General features: G+C 40.5%; 1 protein-coding gene across 2 annotated transcripts in view; it reads right to left on the bottom strand.

Moving 5' to 3' along the window:
• cdh5 (cadherin 5) overlaps positions 1–12,784 on the bottom strand; it is a 94,326-nt gene extending 81,542 nt beyond the window's left edge. The window contains exons 1-2 of one of the 2 annotated variants that reach the window (XM_079690666.1): positions 12,690–12,784; positions 6,161–6,252 (exon numbers count right to left, since the gene is read on the bottom strand). The gene's annotated coding sequence lies outside the window, so the exon portion shown is untranslated. The remainder of the gene's footprint in view (positions 1–6,160; positions 6,253–12,689) is intronic. The other variant, XM_079690667.1, reaches the window with a different exon arrangement.
• Between the last annotated feature and the right edge of the window lie 7,901 nt (positions 12,785–20,685).

Below are 20,685 nucleotides of genomic sequence, written 5' to 3'. Positions count from 1 at the left end.
CAATCCGCTGCAGTTTCTCTTCTTCTTTGTTCAGTGACGACTACAGCCAGAAATGCTGAGTTTCCCCTTTCACTCCCTGTATTCCCACACTCCCCCAAATCTCCCCATAGAGCACAATAACATGGGTTTCAACAGAATAGGAGGTTACACTTTGATGTGATTCCATTAAAGTGAACGGTTGTTTATCCAATGAAATATTTTAGATTATATTTCCGTGAACAGGTAATCTCTCATGATGTGATTCAGAGTCTTGAGAGAAAGCCAAAGGAACAGAGCCAGGATTTAACGGTGCATGACTGACAGGAGGAAGCTATTCTCAATAAATCTCTCAAAGAGGTCATATCATGCCCTTCACTTTATTGTGTTATAGGTTTCTGTGCATGTAAATGGTCTGCAACGGCTAAAATACCACATTTCTGAAACACAGTGACATCATTATGTCTGTCACACTCGCTCTTCATTGACTAGCGCTCTTACACATTGTACATGATAGAGATGTCCCACCCCTTAGCCTAAGTGGTTGGCCAATCACAACAGAGCCGGCCAGCTAACCAATCGCAGCAGACTGGGCTCTGGTTTCAGACAGAGTGTGAAAAGTATGAGAAAAATAAAGAGCTTTTTGAACATTAAAAAAAAAAAGTAGAGGCAGGCACTACATACTGATATACACCTGAACTTCAGCAGGAGAGAACTCTTTAAAGTAGAGATACTACATACTGATATACACCTGAACATCAGCAGGAGAGAACTCTTTAAAGTAGAGACACTACATACTGATATACACCTGAACATCAGCAGGAGAGGACTCTTTAAAGTAGAGACACTGATATACACCTGAACTTCAGCAGGAGAGGACTCTTTAAAGTAGAGACACTGATATACACCTGAACTTCAGCAGGAGAGGACTCTTTAAAGTAGAGACACTGATATACACCTGAACTTCAGCAGGAGAGGACTCTTTAAAGTAGAGACACTGATATACACCTGAACATCAGCAGGAGAGGACTCTTTAAAGTAGAGACACTACATACTGATATACACCTGAACATCAGCAGGAGAGGACTCTTTAAAGTAGAGAGACTACATACTGATATTATTCAAGTATTGTTTAGCTGCAGCCATCGTGGGTAACGTAGGGGGAAACTAAAGACTGGCTGATTGTGCAACAAATTCAGCTGTAATCATTTTCTCTTTTATTTCTGTTTCAGTTATACTCCCACAGTGTTAGTGTTGGCTGTTCCTTCGATCACTCCGAGGTAACAGTACACAGCCCACACATAAAAGTATCTGGGTGTGTTTGTTTCTGTCCTCTGATTCAGAATTACATGGAATTATGTCCCAAAACAGACTCTGAGAGCTGAGAGGAGTTGATAAAGCCTTTCAGCATAACTTTTACAATCCTCTTTCTCTTCATTCACATTTACTCAAATCCTCACCTCAATCTCCTTCTCTACCTCCCCAGCATTTCTTACATTAAGGCCAACATGACAATCAACTGGGGAATTAGTTGTTTGTACAAAATAAAAGTACACTTCAAACCAGGCCATAAGTAGAGATACTAAAGCAGTCAGATCTCTAGCTTTGGTTCAATCAGTTCAGTTCATGTTTTTATTAGATATGTATCCAGCAGACAAGTTATAGTGAGATCTTAAAATGTTTATCTGGTGCACAAAAGGGGTTTCCTGCTTTAATGTAAGAAGAAAAACTGAGCTAATGTCTTGTGAAGTGCCCCAGTTGTACAAAAGTTCAAAAAAAAGTCCACAAAACACTTCTTCCTCCTCCTCCTCCTCCTCCTCCTCACAACATCTGTGTGTGTGAAAAACAGCAGCACGAGTCCCATCACCAGCAGCAGTGTGATGTGACAACTACACACATTCGCCTGATCACGCAGCGTTCAATTTGTGTCCAAAGGGTGTGTCCACAACATACTTGCCAACCTTTAGACCTCAGAAATCGGCAGCATTTCAAAATGCAAAATTGGGGGGGGGGGCGGTGCTAGTGGATCGCCGGAGCTGTTAGATTAACATTAACATGCTTATTGTAGTTGTAAGTGCACTGCCTTGCGGCCTGTAGCACCGTCCTTGATGGAGCATACAGTATGTGTGGGCTGGACCTGTATTTGACAGGAAAGGAGTGAGCAGAGAGTAGTTGTCGATTCTTGTTCTGTTTTCTGTGAATATCTGACTCACCCTCTCAGACTTTGAGTTGCGCGCGCTACTAAAGAGACGTGTTACCATGGAAACCAAACAATGGTGGAGCTGTATTAAAGTCCGAGTGGAAACAGTTGTGTGTAAATCTGATCTTTTCAGAAATCGGGAGAAATGCGGGAGAAATATGACCCCGGGAGGAAACCGGCAGAGGGCAATGAAATCGGGAGTCTCCCGCGAAAATCGGGAGGGTTGACAAGTATGGTCCACACGGAGGTGTGAGAGGTTAAAAGTCATCCTGTGTTCATGTGTGTGTGTCAAATGTAACGTGTCGCTGATGCAAAGACCAGAAAGGCTTTTGCTTTTGAAAAGGAATCAAATGGCTTGAATGTGCATCCTTCATTTATGGGAAAATAGGAAAAATAACAATAAATTGCAAGAAAATGTTATAATAAATGTCTGATGCTATTTAACAAACATAGTTAACTTTGTTCTGCATTTACTTGAACTATAGTGTCACTTGCAATATTGTATTTATATTTCTTATTATTATGTCTTATGCCGTACTGATTTAAATTGCCAAAATTACACTGGAGCCATTGTGCACATGACACTAAAGCTCTTGGATCCTTGAATAAACTCAATTTGTTTTGTTATTACATTCTTTGCCTGCTTTGTTTCTTTTACCATTATTTTCAGTTCCAATATATTCCCTTTCCTTTTAAGTTTTGTTTTGACGTTGTGTGGGCTTAGTGAGTCCCAAAGGCCATTTAGCGAGTGATTGGCACGGGTCAAAGTTCTCCTCTGAACCTCCCAACGTTCTCCAGTTTCACTTTCCCAAAGCAAATAGAAACATGGTGATGACAGAATATCATATATCTTGGGAGGATGACCTCATGTGTTGCCTTTTTTTATGAATCAATTTTCCAGTGTATTCAGGAAACATGAACTCATTTGGTCATGATTTGATTCCTGAACTTTCCATTCAACTAGGTCAAGTTGTTTAATTATTATTATTTGTTCACTTACTACTCAAAACCAATCACATTCTTTCTGTTTGGAGCTAATAAGCACATTTTAGGGATAACAACTTGTAATGGTAAACAAATGTTTCCTGCTAAACATCAGCATATTAGCATTGCCATTGTGAGCATGTTAGCATACCGTTGTTAGCATTTAGCTGCTGTTCATGACTAAATGCATAAAAAACTATTTACATTGCTTTTGTTTTGGGTTGTAAACCAACAGCCTATGGTTGTAAAGTGTAAACTGTGTTCGTTATTCTCCCGTCCAGGAGAGAAGCTTTAAAAGGAGACTAAATGGAGTCTCTGTGAAAGTTCAATTGGGTACTTTAATTTAAAAAGGCACGGGTTGGTCACAAGCATGATATTGTTCAGTCAGACAAACAGCTGTGATCCGCTCCTCGTTAGGGAAGACAAGAGGTGGATCTCTCCTCCGGTGCTGTTATATATCCTCTACTGGCTCCTCCCCGCCAGCCGGCTCACCTCGTCTCCAATGTCCGTTGTTGCATTTAAACAGAGGATTGGTTCTTTTCACATTCAATATATGCTTAACACACCTTTTCTCCTCATATTCTCTTTCATGGTTTTTCATTTAACACATTCTAAACGCTGTAATCAATACTCTAAAAAATACTTCTCGGCTCGTTTGGTTTCCGGTCATTCCGGATGTTGTCACATGCTACTCTCGTCTGTAAACAATAATGTATTCAAATAAACTGTACCTTCATTTAATATTCAGCATGGTAGTATCTCGACATCTATAGTTGAAGTGTTAAATCAGTAGGCTTAGGTTTGCACCACTCCACGTCATTTCGCTACTAAATTCACCTCTTTAGGAAATCGTATATTAGCAATCTGCTAAATGCTAACCGTAGATGAAGGATTTTCAGAATAAAAGCTTAACTGCTTGTGCACAAGAATTTCTGGTTTTTCAGTATAAAAGAGCATTAAAACTGACAGCATGTTTAAACTACATTTCCCCATTAAAACATTGATTTGAATTTCTAACAAAAGCAAATATTAGAATGATGACATGCCATGGTGAACATGTTAAACCTTATACCTGCTAATCATGAGCATTTTAGCATTGTCATTGTGAGCATGTTAGCATGCTGTTGTTAGCGTTTATCTAATGTTTGTGCCTAAACACCCTATAACTATTTTCATTCTTTGAGTTTTGTGCTATTAAGGAAATGTTTGGAAATGAAAACATGCAATGGAAAACATAATTCATGCTACAATTCAGCATTTTAGCATTGTTAGCATGCCGTTGTTAGCGTTTAGCTGATGTTAGCATTTAGCCGAAAGAGCAACTATGCCTAATTACACAGAACAAGCCATGCTTTAGACTTTTACTGTTTTAGTTTTTAAGTTTTCATACTTCAGGGGACTTAATCCATTCCCTGAAGTTTCTCTATTACTTGTTAAGCTTCCCCAAAAAGGTCATTAAAGGCTGTTTGTTGTTGTTCATGTCTCTGCATTTATTCAAGGCCTGTGCAAAGTGTCACCTCCCTCAGCATCGCCACCATGAGAAGGTCAGAAAAAAGCTCGCAGGTAGAAGACTATGACGTCCAGTTTGAAACAAAATAGGCGTTGGGGGGTCTGCCATCAGCTTTATCCCGGGTGACAACAACATCTGGAGTGTGTGTGTGTGTGTGTGTGTGTGTGTGTGTGTGTGTTAATCGCAGCAGTGTGTGTTTAAAGCGCAGTGGGATGATCTTCCCTCATATCTCCCAAAAGGAAAGAGGAAGGGAGGGTTTAAGCTTGTTATTAGGAACACCAGCCAGATTCTGTGTGATTGTCTCTCCCTCTGGATTTAGAGTTTGTGATCCCCCTCACCCCATTTATCTTACCCCCACCCTAATATTGTGGTTTCCAGAAAGCAACAGAAAATTGATTGTGATAGGGTTAAGCTAGAGCTAACATCCACATGCAAAAAAATATATAACTCCCAAAGAATGAGATTATAATAAAGTGCTGCACAAGCTCTAATACCGAGCCCTGTTTTTCATTATCTGCAGACACAGGACTCATAAAACGACAAGACTGAAGAGATTTCAGGGATAAAGGACAACTCCAGCTTTTATTTGAGTTTAAGCCTACAGCAGGTATCACACCAAATGCATCTTTTACAAACCACTTTGACATTGAACTTAAAATATCTAGCGTTGTATTTGATTTAATTTCTTGGCAAGGACGCTGTGTGCTTCAGTTTGTAAACCCACAGTCTAAGCAGCATTTAAACACAACAGAGAATTTCAGAATCTTTAGAGAAGTCTGTAAAAAGAGTGTGTTTTTATTCATATGTTACTCTCAGGGCAAACATGATGCAGATTGCTTGAGGGTCAACATTTCGTCTATGTTTTTTTATGAATATGATGTAGATGTAGAAACTTCTGGGATGGGGCACGTCATGAACTGCAAAATCCAATCAACAATAATCATTATCATTAATTAAGTTATGTAAAAGTTGCCTGTAACACATCCTATTCCTTTGTTGCGTATCCTATTCCTATACCCTGGTTAACTTGCTGCCTCTCTGCAAAAGAATAACACTTAATACTACCAGAGTTTATAAGTAAACATTTTAAAGAGGACATATTATGCTCATTATTGTGCTTTCATCCTTTGCTGACCATTTACATGCACAAAAACCTATAACACACTACAGAAAATGGAAATCCCCCAAAAGCATAAAAGGCCCTCTTAAGAAAAGACAAGAAATGCTTGAAAAATAAAAAATCTTTTGAAACTAAAAGGTCACTTTTTATTAGAAACAGATATTACAGTTATTTGTTTACATGCTCTAGGACAAAATTCAAAAGCCAGCATCTAATAGTCTTGAATGCAGAAACTATTCTCTTAAGCGATGCTGAAAGAGAGCCTGCCTGCTGCTCGCTCATAGGTGAATAAAGGTGAGCAACTAATGAAACGCACTGATTCCAAAAGGCAAAGATAGCTCAGCATAGAAAATACAAACAACGGGTTCACCTTTATAGTTTCTATTCCTGGAGAAGCGGCTCACTGCAGAGGCGGAAGGATTGGATTTCAGCGTCTCGAGGCGAGCGGCTCGGGGCTAAAGGCTAATCGGACGCAGGAGACGATCAGTCAGGCATGATGAGACGGTAGAGGAAAAAAAACAAAAAGTGAGACAGGGAAGAAACCAGAAGGAGGGGATATCTGCTGCACTAGCAACAACCAGAGGAAGGAAGTAGTGGAGTACAAATACTTTGTTACTTAAGTACATGTTTCTGGTATCAGTACTTTACTCTACTACTTATTACTTTTACTTCTTACATTTTGAACACAAATACCTGTACTTTCTACTTCTTACATGTTGAACCCAAATACCTGTACTTTCTACTTCTTACATGTTGAACCCAAATACCTGTACTTTCTACTTCTTACATGTTGAACCCAAATACCTGTACTTTCTACTTCGTACATGTTGAACACAAATACCTGTACTTTCTACTTCTTACATGTTGAACCCAAATACCTGTACTTTCTACTTCTCACATGTTGAACCCAAATACTTGTACTTTCTACTTCGTACATGTTGAACTCAAATACCTGTACTTTCTACTTCTTACATGTTGAACACAAATACCTGTACTTTCTACTTCTTACATGTTGAACACAAATACCTGTACTTTCTACTTCTTACATGTTGAACTCAAATACCTGTACTTTCTACTTCTTACATGTTGAACACAAATACCTGTACTTTCTACTTCTTACATGTTGAACACAAATACCTGTACTTTCTACTTCTTACATGTTGAACACAAATACCTGTACTTTCTACTTCTTACATGTTGAACTCAAATACCTGTACTTTCTACTTCTTACATGTTGAACACAAATACCTGTACTTTCTACTTCTTACATGTTGAACACAAATACCTGTACTTTCTACTTCTTACATGTTGAACACAAATACCTGTACTTTCTACTTCTTACATGTTGAACCCAAATACCTGTACTTTCTACTTCTTACATGTTGAACCCAAATACCTGTACTTTCTACTTCTTACATGTTGAACTCAAATACCTGTACTTTCTACTTCTTACATGTTGAACCCAAATACCTGTACTTTCTACTTCTTACATGTTGAACCCAAATACCTGTACTTTCTACTTCTTACATGTTGAACCCAAATACCTGTACTTTCTACTTCTTACATGTTGAACTCAAATACCTGTACTTTCTACTTCTCTCATTTTCCAAACAGGCTGGTTCCTTTAGTCTGAATTTGTGTTTGGTGGCGTGATCATTATTATTTAGAGTCATTGCGTGCCTATTGATTTGAACACGATCCGTGTATCCATCATTTCCTGGTCTTCTCTAAAGAAGAGGGACCAATGAAAACGTTGTCATGTTGCCGTTGGTCAGCATGGAAACATTCATTAGCTAACAATGACATTATTGTTCTATTAATATAAAGGGAGGTCAGGTACTCTTTAAAACAGCTGCTAGTTATGGGTACTTTTTACTGAAGTACATTTCAAAGCCTCTTTACTTTGACTTGAGTAAAGAAGTTTAGTCAGTACTTCTACTTTCACCAGAGTATTTTTAAACACGAGTATCTGTACTTCTACTTGAGTAAAGGATGTGTTCACTTTTGCCATCTCTGGCAACAACAACACACACTCACCCAGAGGGATAAGGCTTTAGTCAGTGGCCGGGGGCCGCAGTTCTATTTGATGCGTGATTAACAAATTAATCTGCAGTCCTACTCAATATGGATTAATGAGCTATAAATAGGTCTCATTAATCTTCCATAGAAATAATGACATTAGCATCATTAAGAGGATCTGGATAGTTAGCATCATTTGGGTCTTTCTAAACCACTGCCCACTGTGTTTTTTCAGTTTTTCCCTGATGTAAAACACTTTAAGCTTTGTCTGTTTTTTTTTGACAATCATCAAACCTCAGGGATAATCTCTCACTCACTTTACTTTTTCTCTGTGTGTGTGTGTGTGTGTGTGTGTGTGTGTGTGTGTGTGTGTGTGTGTGTGTGTGTGTGTGTGTGTGTGTGCACGTGCACTTGCGTGTGTGAAGTTTCTAATATCAGCCACAAAGCATTGGCAAGAACGACCATGAAATTTGATAAAGTTTGATGAAAGTACATACGGAACATGTCGGTCGTTTTGTGTTTTATTGTTGCCTCTCAATTAGTGAAGTTCAGTGTGAGAGTGCTGGTTCAATGTCGATTTTAACGAGCTTTCATGGATCATTTCAAGCCAGCCGACAAATGACTGTGTTTAATGTCTGGTATAAAATATGATAACAGGCATCACTGACTTTAACAAGCTTTTTGTAGCGAGTTGTCCAATGTCAATTATGGTTAATGTGTGTGAGTGGGTTCTTTGTGAGGATTGATTTAAGTTTTTTACATTGAATCTTGCAAGTTTTTTGAACATCACTTATCTAAAGGATGGGTGGTGACGTGAAGTCATGTGACCGCGCTGTAGTTCCTTTATAGCCCAACATTAGCCACCTTTAGCTTAGCGGTGGTGACGTGAAGTCATGTGACCGTATGTAGTTCCTTTATAGCCCAACATTAGCCACCTTTAGCTTAGCGGTGGTGACGTGAAGTCATGTGACCGTGTGTAGTTCCTTTATAGCCCAACATTAGCCACCTTTAGCTTAGCGGTGGTGACGTGAAGTCATGTGACCGAGCTGTAGTTTCTTTATAGCCCAACATTAGCCTCCCTTAGCTTAGCGGTGGTGACGTGAAGTCATGTGACCGTGTGTAGTTCCTTTATAGCCCAACATTAGCCGCCTTTAGCTTAGCGGTGGTGAAGTGAAGTCATGTGACCGTGTGTAGTTCCTTTATAGCCCAACATTAGCCACCTTTAGCTTAGCGGTGGTGACGTGAAGTCATGTGACCGTGTGTAGTTCCTTTATAGCCCAACATTAGCCACCTTTAGCTTAGCGGTGGTGACGTGAAGTCATGTGACCGAGCTGTAGTTTCTTTATAGCCCAACATTAGCCACCTTTAGCTTAGCGGTGGTGACGTGAAGTCATGTGACCGAGCTGTAGTTTCTTTATAGCCCAACATTAGCCTCCCTTAGCTTAGCGGTGGTGACGTGAAGTCATGTGACCGTGCTGTAGTTCCTTTATAGCCCAACATTAGCCGCCTTTAGCTTAGCGGTGGTGACGTGAAGTCATGTGACCGTGCTGTAGTTCCTTTATAGCCCAACATTAGCCGCCTTTAGCTTAGCGGTGGTGACGTGAAGTCATGTGACCGTGCTGTAGTTCCTTTATAGCCCAACATTAGCCTCCTTTAGCTTAACGGTGGTGACGTGAAGTCATGTGACCGTGCTGTAGTTCCTTTATAGCCCAACATTAGCCACCTTTAGCTTAGCGGTGGTGACGTGAAGTCATGTGACCGTGTGTAGTTCCTTTATAGCCCAACATTAGCCACCTTTAGCTTAGCGGTGGTGACGTGAAGTCATGTGACCGAGCTGTAGTTTCTTTATAGCCCAACATTAGCCTCCCTTAGCTTAGCGGTGGTGACGTGAAGTCATGTGACCGTGCTGTAGTTCCTTTATAGCCCAACATTAGCCGCCTTTAGCTTAGCGGTGGTGACGTGAAGTCATGTGACCGTGCCGTAGTTCCTTTATAGCCCAACATTAGCCTCCTTTAGCTTAACGGTGGTGACGTGAAGTCATGTGACCGTGCTGTAGTTCCTTTATAGCCCAACATTAGCCGCCTTTAGCTTAGCGGTGGTGACGTGAAGTCATGTGACCGTGCCGTAGTTCCTTTATAGCCCAACATTAGCCTCCTTTAGCTTAACGGTGGTGACGTGAAGTCATGTGACCGTGCTGTAGTTCCTTTATAGCCCAACATTAGCCGCCTTTAGTTTAGCGGTGGTGAAGTGAAGTCATTGTGACCGTGCTGTTTTTCCTTTATAATCTACATACAGAGGTGCCCAGTACGTCGACCGCAGGGGCAATGCTGGTAGATCGCGAGTCATTCATAAAAATAAAATCCAGCTCCGTTAAAATAGACAAAACAGGTTTTGATCCCTCCTCCCTTGGCCTCCCTGCCACTTAATTCAGGAGTTTACTTGATTGACAGAAAAATCGACCTATCGCTTTCCAGTCTGTTAACCCAGAATGCAAAGCGATACAAAGTCAGTGTTACCCGTCTTGAGGTGGACAATGCTCCTTCTCAATAGTGTTTAGCATGTAAGGCGGTAACACGAGCAATTTGTCTAAACATTTAGCAAAAGTGCACCACATCCAGACGGAGGAATGCACCGGGTTCGATTGTCTTTCTAGTAGCTCTGTAGCCCCGTCCACGAGTAACGTTTCCACGTCAGGTGTTATGTATGCTTGCAGCAACACACGGAGTTAACTACATTATACAAACATGGGTTAATGATTAGAGGTAACTGAGTTACTCTTTATTTTTGTTAAAGTTTCCGCTATTCTGTTTACAGTTCTGTCATCAGATTATTTAATACAATTTTTTAAAACATTGTTGTTCCTTTTGATGTGAAATATTATTTATTTAATTAATAAAAAGCAATGTTAATTTTGTTCACAATTTGTTTAGTTAATTTAATAATATATGTATTTTTGAATCAAGTATTCATCTTTAGTTGTCTTCATTGTTAGTTTCCACATGCCTAAAACAACCTCAAGCTAAATCTAAAAGTTGATGGCTAAATAAGAGCGTTTGAGAAATTGGCATAATAGTCAGAATAGTCAATTAATCGTTTCATTAATCGATAGATTAATCGATTATCAAATGAGTCGTTTGGTGCAGCCTAGTTGTCCCATGGATAAATAAAACGTGTTATTCAGCAACCCTTGCAATTTGGAATTTTATTTTTGGTTGGTAGACCTCGGTGAGCTGGTCATTTCAAAAGTAGCTCACCAGCCAAAAAAGTGTGGGCAGCCCTGATCTACAATGACAGCGTTTTACTGCTGCTGATTGCTTCATCACTGCAGCACTCTACACTGTGTGGGCTCAGGGATGATGGCCAGCCCACTTGGGTGTCACCCTTTTCCAACAAACGTGATTTAATCCAGATCTCTGGAGCATGACAGGATGGATGCCTGGCTACGTGAGATATGTCACTGTCCGATGAAAACCACATGTCTCTATTTTGGGGGTTTTCATGCCTTTTCATTCTTACATTCCACATCCTATTTCTATTGACTTAATGAACAACAGATTGTTTCACACATTCATATTTACAGATATATACAACAGACAGTGTTGGAAGGAGTACTCAGTACCTTTACTTGAGTAAAATTACAAATACTAAGGTCTTAAAATACTCCACTACAAGTAAAAGTACACAAATTAAAAGTACTCACTGGACTCTTTTGTTTACTTGCGGAACAAAGTGACATCTCTATGTAACAAGCATGCTCCTATTGGCTAGGGCTCCAACACATTGTACGTGTTAAGGGGCGAGACATCTCTATCTGGGTGACCAATCACAACAGAGCCGGCCAGCTAACCAATCAGAGCAGACTGGGCTCTGGTTTCAGACAGAGGGTGAAAGAGGTGCTGCAGCATGTATGAGAAAAATGAAGAGCTTTTTGAACATTAAAGCACGGAAAAGGAGCATAATAGGGGCCCTCTACAAAACTTGAATAGATGTACTTTCCACCACGGATGACGGATATATTCCCACCGAATGTACTTAGTTTCGTATAGTTGCCTTTTCTTTTTCAATGGCCAGTAACAGAATATTTATACAGGTAAAGCAACAAATAAGCTGTGAGTGACAGCAATCGTAAAACATTTAAACATAATACGGTACCTATTACCATGTCATGGGCTCCCCATTTTAAATCAGTTTTCATGATGTCTGCACCAGGGCGTTTCCTGGACCTGGAAACATTCGGGGCTTAGCCCACAGTTCATTAAGGTACATTAAGGTACCGGGCGCTACAGTGGAAATTTCTACTGCAACACTCCCCACACGCAAATACACAGTACACCTGCGACTGTTACAATGAAGGCTCGATAATCAGCTCACGGCATATAGGTGAAAGCAGGGATAAAGTGCTATATTTATAAGTGGGGGCGGACCTAACCTCCTCTAGGGGGTTCCTCACCTCCTGGGGTCCGTGGGCATGCTCCCCCGGGAACATTTATTTTTAAATATTGAAGTTAAAAGCATCAATCTGGTGCACGTTGAGAGCAAAATTGAAGCAGAACTGTAAACAGATTTTCTTTTTCTTTATGGATATTTTACAAATCACTCCCCTGTGACTGTGTGATGTAAGGTAGCTTCTAGCTTCATGTCGAACACTGACAGTAAGTCAACATTTTCCAGAGGACTTTTTTAAAATCACCAGGTAACGCTAAAAAACATAAGATTTATATTGTATGACAAAGTGTTAATTTAATATCTCTGGCTAGCTATAGCTACTTGCTAACGGTTAAGCTTACCCGTGCGATTCAAAGTAACGTCAACAACGTAGCTGTAATTTATGCTTTGCTTACATGTTCGCATAACTTGGAAGTTTACTGACATTTACATACCTTGTTTACCTGGTGCACATGGTGGCTCTGGGGTTGTTGTGTGAGCCACCACTTGAGGATTGTCCTCTTTTTTAAGAAAACATTTTCTTATGTCCATCTTCAAAAACTCTGAGTCCGACTGACAGTTTAAACATTGTCACAGGATAGGTACCTGTCAGCCAATAAGACACGTTCATTTCCATGCAACTCTCCGCTGATTGGTCTGGTGTCTTGCCTCTGTTGCATTCACTGAACACGGGAAATTACAATCCTGCCGTCCTCTCTATAGTGTCATGATGAGGTTCAGGTAAAGCACGGTTAATGTATTATATTATTGAGGGAGAATTGTCCGGGGCTAAAGAAAAAACATCCAGGGCTTCACTGACAGTTTCTTTTTCTTTGCCTCTTCTTTCGGAGATATCTTTCTGTAGTTGAAAAAGGTTCTGCTCTTTGATTTTGACTGACGGACATTTGTCACTGTTCTTTTGGATGACTAAATAAAAAATATAAAAAATAAACTCCAAGATTGCTTACCTCTATATGACATTACATCATTTACCTCTGGACAGATATCTGTGAGAATTAGGAATGCATAGCCACCATAAGTGAGGAAACTGACCCAGAAATGCAAAGCACATCACTGACAGAAAACGTGTTTCAGCGAGATAGAAGCAGCAAGAATGAAAGAGAAGGACGCATGACATGAAGGAAAGAGAAATGAGGAGCACTTAAACACACACACACACACACACACACACACACAACACACACACACACACACACACACACACACACACACACACACACACACACACACACACACACACACACACACACACACACACACACACACACACACTCACACACACACACACACACACACACACACACACACACACACACACACACACACACACACACATCAGTGCACTGTACAGTATGGACATGACATGTACATGGGAAACACATTCTTCCACACCCGAGCACACGCACTTTCACTTTTATACTCTCATGTTTCTCGTAAACATCACCCTCTCTCTCTGTCACACACACAATGTTGTTCCAGCTGTGCAGCCAGTCCAACTACAGTAAAGAATAAACATACACACACACACACACACACACACACACACACACACACCCCCACACACACACACACACACACACACGCATACCACTGAGACAAAAAGAAGGCATTAATTTTCTATTAAATACGGGATTCTGTTGGAAATCAACATAAATATGTGTATGTATTAGTATTTCCAAATGTTAGTTAAGTTAAAGTACAACAGTATTAGCATCAAAATGTACTTAAAATGCAAAAAGTAAGAAGTACTCATTCTGCACAGTGCAAAAAAGCAGTCATTACTGTTTTTAAAGGTGTGAAATAAACAATTAGATTAGATTTGTTAGACATATTGAATTAATAACCGATTATTTGTGTGCGTGTGTGTGTGCATGTGTGTGCGTGTGTGTGTGCGTGTGCGTGTGCGTGTGCGTGTGTGTGTGTGTGTGTGTGTGTGTGTGTGTGTGTGTGTGTGTGTGTGTGTGTGTGTGTGTGTGTGTCCATATGTATTCAATGTCTGAATTTAATAGGTCCCATTATGCACAACCTTTAATCAGTAAAAACAGCAATGTAGGTCAGTGTTGAGTCTGCACACATATGTATGCATGTAGTATGAAACACACACACATTCTTTATGTTTCACATGCTCATTACATTTCAAGGCACATGTGTGTGAGTGATTAAGTGGTGCTGGGGTCTCTGAGGCCACTTAAGCCCCTTGGTCAAAGGGGCCCTCCACACACACACACACACACACACACACACACACACACACACACACACACACACACACACACACACACACACACACACACACACACACACACACACACACACACACACACACACACACACACACACACACACACACACACACACACACACACACACACACACACTTGGAGTGAGGTCATTGGGGAGAGAGTGACAGGTTCAGGAAATGAAACACACCTCAGATTACAGCTTCACAACATTGACTCACATTTAAAACATGAGGCTTCGCATGACTCGCCCTCTCCATCAGGTCCGTGTTTCTGGAACTGAAACCTGACCTTCTTCTGCCCGTCGTTTTAAACACAAACAGCCGAGTGTGAAAATGTCACCACTGAAGCATTTCCAGGGCTTGTTCGGAGCTGGTGCTCGATTGGAAACCATTATTTTGTGTTTCCACTGCAGTAAAAATGGTATCTAAAAACACCCAGGACTTTCTCTCTTGAATTCTACAATTTCTTCCTCATTATTTGTGCCAGTCTTGTAGTTTCTACTCTTCTCATTCTTCTTGTTAGTGTCTGCACACACTCTGAGATATCAAGGATTTGTTCCCCTCCCTTCAGAAGAAGCCATCTGCTGCTGTTTAATATTAAAATCTAGTTTCAGAGCCATCATAAGTAAAGACACACACACAACTCCCAGGCATTTTAGCGTTTGCAGACCATTTACATGCACCAAAACCTATAACACACAATAAAGGAAAGGGAACACCCCAAAAAGCAAAATAGGCCCTCTTTAATCTATTGCAAATCCTTTGTGCTGTGATAGAAGCTTACATTCCTTGACTCAAATGTATATACTTTTAAATGACACATCTCTGTATTCTCTATTTTGTTTGGTTTGTACACATTTCGTCCTAAAGCACAAGATCAAACGCTGAGTAACATCATTCCTGTCAGCAGATACAGTCTCTGCCAAAAGGATGTGTTTTTCCAGCAGCTGTGTGGCTTAATAAAGTCTAACAATACATCTGAGACACTGACAGAAAAGCATCGTTGATAATCATCAGTCAGCTGTGCTATGCAGATGGGACTAATGGTACACAGAAAATGTTTCTTAATGCTTTTTTTTAGTACAACTAACAATTCAAACATCGTTTTTTCGTTTGAAAGATGCTCCACCCATGGGTTTTTTTGGACAGCGGTTACAAAAGGATTCTAGCGATGACAAACTTTCAAACTGGATAAAAGTTTCAAAACCACTGGTGCAGCATAATCCCCAACCCTCCCAGTCGTCCGTATCCTCAATATGTTCTCGTACATTTTTTGCCAGTTTTGGCTAAATGCACGCTTTCATCTTGGTTTGCATGCATGACCCTGCAGCTCCGTCACTGATTGCACTGTAAACTAAACACAGACACACGTAAATGGGTCACAGACACTAAGATTCCTCTTTGAAACGAGCTAAATATTGCCTTAAATGCAAAACTCACATATTCACAGTTACAGAGTTACTGACTAACAAACAACACAGTAACATCCTTTTTTTTATACCAGAAAATCATCAGATAAGCTTACTTATAAAAATGAATTTGAAATGAGTCTGGGTTCAAATCCAACATTTTAGGGGTTTTCTGTCGCTAATTTGAACCGGCACATTTATTTTCTGGTAAAAGCTGGCACATGCAGCCTTGCAATCTCATTATTTTGTACCTTACACACACACGCACACACACACACACACACACACACACACACACACACACACACACACACACACACACACACACACACACACACACACACACACACACACACACACACACACACACACACACACACACACACACACACACACACACACACATGAATATGAACCGTCCCCACACCTAAATGGACTGGTTGCTCACTTCCATATCTACCTGACTGCACCTTAGGAGCACTGAGAGGCAAATTCTCTTAATATGCTTTGCCTAAGAAGTCCTTGAAAAGCAGCTTGTGGGGGAGCAGAGAGAATATTTAGCATTTATTTTAAAAGGATGACGCCTACAACCCCAGAGTGAGAATAAACCAGTAGGTGATCTGTATGTAAAACTGTGAATTACTATAAGTAAAGTAGGAGGAAACGAGAACCTTTGATTTTTAAAGCCTTTTAGAGTATAAACAACAACCTCTCCTGAGACCAATCTGACTTGAAACGTGTACATGTGCTGCAGCCTGCAAAGCAAGTTCATCAGAGAAAACTGTGAATGATGTACACAAATCAACACGGCCACAAAGACACAAAAACAAGAAAACAAGGAGTGTGCGTGTGAGTGTGTGTGTGTGTGAGAAGATGAGAGGATTATCAACACACAGTTAATCTCTTTATTCCACTCAAATCTACATGGCTTTATAAAAAAAAGAAACACCCTAACTCTCTGAGTGGCGGCACACACACAATGATCACCGTCATCACACAAGATGGAGGAAACACATCCTAACAGGTGTAAATTGCAACTAACATACACAAACAGGCCTCAAATAAACACACACACACACACACACACACACACACACACACACACACACACACACACACACACACACACACACACACACACACACACACACACACACACACACACACACACACACACACACACACACACACAAACACACACACACACACACATGCATTGATATAGTTGGACCTTTCATAAGCATGTGTGCAGGCTTATGTGCCTTGAGCGTCACTTACACTGGGGGATCTAAAGAGATGTTCCCACCACTTTTTGAAATGGCTAAATTTGTCCCCAGCACTTTTTTAAATTATAATAATTTGCCAGCAATTGAACATGTACAATCTTGATAACATTTTCCAGTTACTGGGTGTATTTCTGCGGACCCTGGTGGTGCAATTTGGACATGTGACACATTTGATATAAGTAAACTTTGAATGAAAAGTAAAAAAGCAAACATTGTTCCCGCTTTGCTGCAGCAGTGTTGCACAGGGACTGCACTAACTATCAAAGAAAGTAATTTAGGCTAAAAAGCTTACTGATTCTAAAATAACCAAAACACGTGCTGATCAGACACTTTAAAGAAGACATATCATGTTCATGTTCAGGTGTAAATCAGTATGTAGTGTCTCTACTTTAAAGAGTCCTCTCCTGCTGATGTTCAGGTGCATATCAGTATGTAGTGTCTCTACTTTAAAGAGTCCTCTCCTGCTGATGTTCAGGTGTATATCAGTATGTAGTGTCTCTACTTTAAAGAGTCCTCTCCTGCTGATGTTCAGGTGTATATAAGTATGTAGTGTCTCTACTTTAAAGAGTCCTCTCCTGCTGATGTTCAGGTGTATATCAGTATGTAGTGTCTCTACTTTAAAGAGTCCTCTCCTGCTGATGTTCAGGTGTATATCAGTATGTAGTGTCTCTACTTTAAAGAGTCCTCTCCTGCTGATGTTCAGGTGTGTATCAGTATGTAGTGTCTCTACTTTAAAGAGTCCTCTCCTGCTGATGTTCAGGTGTATATCAGTATGTAGTGTCTCTACTTTAAAGAGTCCTCTCCTGCTGATGTTCAGGTGTATATCAGTATGTAGTGTCTCTACTTTAAAGAGTCCTCTCCTGCTGATGTTCAGGTGTATATCAGTATGTAGTGTCTCTACTTTAAAGAGTCCTCTCCTGCTGATGTTCAGGTGTATATCAGTATGTAGTGTCTCTACTTTAAAGAGTCCTCTCCTGCTGATGTTCAGGTGTATATCAGTATGTAGTGTCTCTACTTTAAAGAGTCCTCTCCTGCTGATGTTCAGGTGTATATCAGTATGTAGTGTCTCTACTTTAAAGAGTCCTCTCCTGCTGATGTTCAGGTGTATATCAGTATGTAGTGTCTCTACTTTAAAGAGTCCTCTCCTGCTGATGTTCAGGTGTATATCAGTATGCAGTGTCTCTACTTTAAAGAGTCCTCTCCTGCTGATGTTCAGGTGTATATCAGTATGTAGTGTCTCTACTTTAAAGAGTCCTCTCCTGCTGATGTTCAGGTGTATATCAGTATGTAGTGTCTCTACTTTAAAGAGTCCTCTCCTGCTGATGTTCAGGTGTATATCAGTATGCAGTGTCTCTACTTTAAAGAGTCCTCTCCTGCTGATGTTCAGGTGTATATCAGTATGCAGTGTCTCTACTTTAAAGAGTCCTCTCCTGCTGATGTTCAGGTGTATATCAGTATGTAGTGTCTCTACATGTCTCCATGCTTTAATGTTCAAAAAGCTCTTTATTGTTCTCATACTGCCTGTACTGCAGCACCTCTTTTCACCCTCTGTCTGAAACCAGAGCCCAGTCTGCTCTGATTGGTTGGCTGGCCGGCTCTGTTGTGATTGGTCAACAGCTTAGAGATGTCCCGGCCCTTAGCCTATCACGTACAATGTGTTGGAGCACTAGCCAATAGATGCGCTAGTGTTACATTGTGATGTCATTATGTTACAGAGGTAAACACAGGATGAGGAAAGGTTTTAAGAAATGGAGGTGAACTGACTTTTAAGATCTAAAATTAATCAAAGTGTCCCAATTGGCAGCATGATAGTATCTCTAATTTCCAGGTGGCATTTGGGTTATTTTAGGACATTTAGAGAGCCACAGAAAACATTGCTTTAAGTCGTGTTCACTACTTTTAATAAACTGAACTTCATGCGTAACATCAGCAAAAATAGGTTGAATAAAAACTAGCTTGGAACACAACGTAGAAATAACCTTGGCTCGTTATGCTGTTGCCTTTTGTACAAGCAAGTAAGACATGTCAGAAAAACACGTTTTTGTAGTGAAGACATTACGTTTGTTGTATGCTTTAGTTGGTTTCCCTTGCATCATTCCTCTGCACTATTTTGATATCCTTTGATGTGTTAAGTATATTGTATGTTGCATTGTTGGAGGAGCCGTAGCTATTGTTCAGGTAACAATAAAGCCTTTGAATCTACATTTCATGTAAATGTTTCCTTTCCACTCTCCTGCCTCCTTACCTTCTTCTATCTAGGTGTACGGGGGAGTTGAACAGGCGTTCAGGGAGACGACTCGTTGGGCTTTGTTCGCTGAAAGCTGTACACAGATTTTGAGTTCCTGCCACCAGTGTGTAATGGAGGTGGAGACGGGCAGGGTTTCCTGCAGCGCTGTTGCGGGGTGGAGGTTAATCACAGTGAATGTGGGGGAATGTGTCAAGCCGTGTTCAGCCACTCAACTTTGATACAATAAACTTGAGCTAAAATGCTATCACGTAAATATCGATGCCCATAAATCGTCTGTGCGTGTGTGGAGTAGAAGAAGTGTCCTGCAACATCAACCAGGCATACGTGTGATATATTGTTTGTTAAACACCATACTTCAAATTACAACTATCATGGTAGCAACAAGTAAGTATCTTGCCAAGAATAATACAAGTGTTATTTAGTTTGTTTTGGTACATCAGACTGGTTTTGGGGGCTAGGCTAACCCTAACCCTTTTTACTTCAAAACTCATAAGGTGGTGTTAATACTGTACGTGGACATTATACTACTGAAAAACATTTTCTGCAATATTCCAAAATCCAATGGAAAAATCCTATTGGCCTGTTGTCGAGGCGACCAGGAAGATGCTAACTTTTGGGTCAGCCTACAAAAATAGGTCACGCTTGAAACACTCAATTGTTGTTATTGTGGTGGAAATTCACGCTGGCGTTGCAGAGATGTCAACAAGGTCATGACGTGGCTCATCTAGTTGGTGGAAAGGAAATCTGGTTTCTTAGTGGTTTGCAAGTGGAACCAACTGCGAACCAAACTAGCCTAGGAAAATACTAGAAAAGGGGTAACACCCCCCCCCCACACACACACACACACACACACACACACACACACACTCCCACAGGGCCTCAACTCAGTCTCCAAATCACTTAAAGTGTGCTGTGCTGCGACACCTGAGCCTCTTGCTGATCCTGTTTGTGTGAATGAGATTACATTACGGGTCACATCACCAGAGATTACTGATTGCATTGATTTGATCAGATTAAAGAATATACACCATATGCATAAACCTCTCCCCCACATTTAGAAGATAAAATAAAAACAATCTTATCTTGCTCTCTCTCAGAAAGTCCAGATGATGTTTCGTGACTCACTCTGATCCCGCCTCCAGTCAAACTGTCTGATCTGATACTTCTGCACATTCACACTCATAAAAACGGTTATTTTTAATGTATTAAATACCCTTTTTCTCTCACACACAAACACATCCTGGT

Source organism: Notothenia rossii, assembly GCF_949606895.1.
Source record: "Notothenia rossii genome assembly, chromosome: 6".
Lineage (NCBI taxonomy): Eukaryota > Metazoa > Chordata > Actinopteri > Perciformes > Nototheniidae > Notothenia > Notothenia rossii.
This window is presented reverse-complemented; position numbering and strand designations above follow the sequence as displayed.